Source organism: Cannabis sativa, chromosome 4 (assembly GCF_029168945.1).
Source record: "Cannabis sativa cultivar Pink pepper isolate KNU-18-1 chromosome 4, ASM2916894v1, whole genome shotgun sequence".
NCBI lineage: Eukaryota > Viridiplantae > Streptophyta > Magnoliopsida > Rosales > Cannabaceae > Cannabis > Cannabis sativa.
This window is the reverse complement of record NC_083604.1, coordinates 40,838,154-40,842,142: the sequence shown is the minus strand read 5'-3', so window position 1 is coordinate 40,842,142 and position 3,989 is coordinate 40,838,154.

The window sequence follows — 3,989 nt, the reverse complement described above, 5'->3', positions numbered from 1 at the left end:
AGAGTAAAACCCTTAGCCACTAACTTGGCCTTGAACCTCACTAGTTCATTCTCATTGATTCCCTCTTTCACCTTAAGAATCTATTTGCACTACACAATCTTCTTGTTCTTCAGCTTTAGCACAACTACCCAAGTTTTATTTTTCGGAAGTGAATCCATCTCCCAATCCATGGCCTGAAGCCATTTAGACTTATTTCCACCTGAAATTGCCTCTTCATAACTTTTGGGCTCTTCAATTTCAGTCTGTTAAACTACCGCCAGTGCAAATGCGATCAAGTCTACTTTCACAAACCTTTCTCGAGGGTGAATCACTCTTCTGGGTCTATCACAAGCCAACTGATAACCTTCCAAACCTGTCTGTCTAAACCCTTTCGACACCTCTATTTCATTTTTTATCTTTCGGCTCCACAACAGCTTCTGTCTGAACATTATGTTTCGGTTCCTCATTAATTTTTGCCTCTCAACCTTCTTCTAAGAGCTTCGTTTCATACTCCATTTCTACACTTGCAATGTCTTTATTTTCTACTTTCCTGCATCACTTGGAGACACACTACGTACCTTTCTCGAATGTCAAGTGAGGATATTCTAACTCATTGAAAACAACATTTCTAGCGATCACAACCGTTGGTCTTTCCTTCTTCGAAATGAAAATTTTATACCCCTTGGTTCCTAAGGCATAATCTAGGAAAGTTCCCTTAACAGATATAGGTTCCAGTTTATCAATAGATTAGTGTACATATGTTGTACACACAAATGTTCTTAAGTGTGTTAGGTTTTGGTAACTGTTGTACCACATTTTATATGGGGTTTTCAAGCCTATGACTCGGTTTGGGTAACTGTTGTACCACTTGGAGACACACTACGTACCTTTCTCGAATGTCAAGTGAGGATATTCTAACTCATTGAAAACAACATTTCTAGCGATCACAACCTTTGGTCTTTCCTTCTTCGAAATGAAAATTTTATACCCCTTGGTTCCTAAGGCATAATCTAGGAAAGTTCCCTTAACAGATATAGATTCCAGTTTATCAATAGATTAGTGTACATATGTTGTAAACACAAATGTTCTTAAGTGTGTTAGGTTTGGGTAACTTTTTATATGGGGTTTTCAAGCCTATGACTCGGTTTGGGCTTCTATTTATAAGGTAGGTTGTAGTTGCTAGAGCTTCCTCCAAAATATTTTTTCTAATCCAAAACTGAATAATAAACATCTAACTTCCTTCAACAAGGTTCAGTTCATTCTTTCAGCAACACTATTTTGCTCGGGGGTCTTAACTACGGTTCTATGCCTTGTGATTCTACTTTCTTGACACAACTTGTCAAACTCAGAGTTAACAGACTCCAAACCATTATTTGTCCAAAGGTTCTTAACTTTAAGATCTATTTGGTTTTCCACCTAAGTTTTCCAAACTCTAAACTGTTCTAGACATTCATATTTAGTTTCTAGCAAATAGACCCACACACACCTAATATAATCATCAACTATTGAAAGAAAATATTGCTTACCGAAGTGAGTAGGCACCTTTTATGGCCCCCAAAGATCAGCGTGCACATATTCAAGTATCCTTTTCATTGTGTGCCTTACCAGGGTGAACTTTAGCTTATGTTGTTTCCCTAAAACACAAGCTTCACAAAATGGTAAGGTACAAGAATTTTAATTTTCAATTACACATTGTGTGTGTAGTTTTTTGAGGCCCTATTCACTGATATGTCCAATTCTGTGATGCCACAACTTCATATCTGATTCTTTCCATTTTACCATACTTGCCTCTTCGATTGGAACAGTTTCTCCTTGGAGAACATATAAACCATTGATCTTTTCTCATTTCATCACTACTAAAGAACCTTTGGTGATCCTTAAGCTTTCGTGATAGATTTGTATCTACATCCTTCATCTTCAAGCGCACCCAACAATATGAGGTTTTGTCTAAGCTCCGGGATCTGCCTTACATTCGTCAGCACCTTGATTCTACCATCATACCGTTTGATGGCAACCTTCCCGATTCTAATGACCCTATAAGAATGATCATTTCCCATTAGAACATTACCTCCATCAACTGATCTATAATCAAAAAATGATTCTCAACTTGGACAGATGTGATAAGTGCATCTGGAATTGAGAATACACTCCCTATTCATTAAAGATTTTGAGATGGAGAACAATTCTCCATTTGTGGAGCAGTCGTCACTATCATCCGCGATTGTAGTAGAATCCTTCTCATGGTGATGATGTTAGTTGTCCTATCTATCTCCATTGTGAGATTTGTTGAAGCCTTTTTGCTCCTTGTACTTCTTGCAAAATCTTTGCAAGTGTCCAAACCTTCCACAGAAGTAACACTTCCTTGTTTCCTTCTCTCTGGACTTCGATCTTGATTGACAGTGATGGTATTTATTCTAAGAAGTTCTTTCTTGGGAGATCTTCCTCTTTCCAAGTACACTACTTCTTTCTTGGATTCCTTTTCTAATTGTAATTCAAAATGTTTCGACTTAAGTGCAGTAAGAACATGTTCCAATGCAATCACATCTCTACCATACTTGATGGCTACCTTGACATCTTGATATACAATTGAAAGTGATCTCAAAAGGACGATGGCCTAGCTTTCTTTATCAATCTTGTGATTTATATTAGCCAATCCTATAATAATCTCTTTAAATCTATCAATATTATTATCTAAAGAAAGGGAATAAATCATTCTAAAATCGTATAACATTTCTAGTAAATTAATCTTGCTAGTAATTGATGGCTTCAAGTATAATTCTTCCAATTTATTCCAAATCCTTTCGTTGCCTTCTCTGCGATGAGTTTTCTTCAAACATTGTTTGAAGATACATATGATCATGTAGTATGCCATCTCCTCCATTTCTGCTTTTTTCTCTGGTTTCCTTTCTGCCAATAACTTTTCATCTCCAAGAACCTTGGAGACTTTTTGGTGCACTAGGATTCTTTTTAAACTTTCTCTCCATAGCGCAAAGTCCCCAGTTCTATCGAACTTCTCCAATTTAAATCTTGCCATTAATGACATTCAATGTTTCTTCAAGAATTGCAGCGAAATAAATCTTGATTCTTCATTCTTGATCGATTACCAAGCTTTAATTTGTGGGAAAATTACGACTAACAGTGAATAATAATCGAATGAAAAAAACATGGATGAACAGAGTAAGGGGAACCAAAAAATAATTAAAGCATGAAATAAAGAAATCAACACCAAGATGTATACTGGTTCAAGTCTAATAGATCGATGTGATCTATGACACTACTCTAGTTCTGAAACACCACCAAAATCCTATTTATTGATTGAGCAAGAACAGGTACCTTATAGTCAAGATCGATTCTCTAATGAGTTCTCTCAAAGTATTTCAACTCTCACACTCTTACCCAAAAATTATCTTCATCTACAGAAGATTCTTCATAAAAAATTCAAACCCAATCTCTCTCTTTTCTAAGTACCTTTGTCTCTCTACCTCTCAATATTTTCTCTCTCCAACTCTCGATCTCAATCTGAACAATCTAAAGTTTGTCGTGTGTCCTCTTTTTTAAATTCTTAAGAGATGGTGGTATTTATAACCTTAGGATCAAGATCCTAAAGTCGGTGGCTACAAGAAACAAAAATGTTAAGCTAATTAGGCAGTAACTAAATTAACCAACTCTCCCTTGAGATCTCCATGTCAGTCTTAGTGCATTCGGAAACATAAGTGAGCTTCCGGGATCACGGACCAAAGGGCACCTACTGAAGGATCTTCCAAATAGGATAGTCAGCTGGAGTCGACTATCTGAATCTTCCTTTCCAGGAGGAACAACTAGCCAACCGGAACACCATCTTAGAGAGAGGCTAGCTTTTCTTGAAGACCCTTCCTGGAAGGACAAGAGAGCCTTCCAGAACTTGCTTTTGCCGATGATCAATCTTTCTAAGAAGGATAACTTATGGAGATCTTTTCATTTGGAGAAACTATACTATAGCAAGTTATTTTACCCAGATCTAATAACTATCT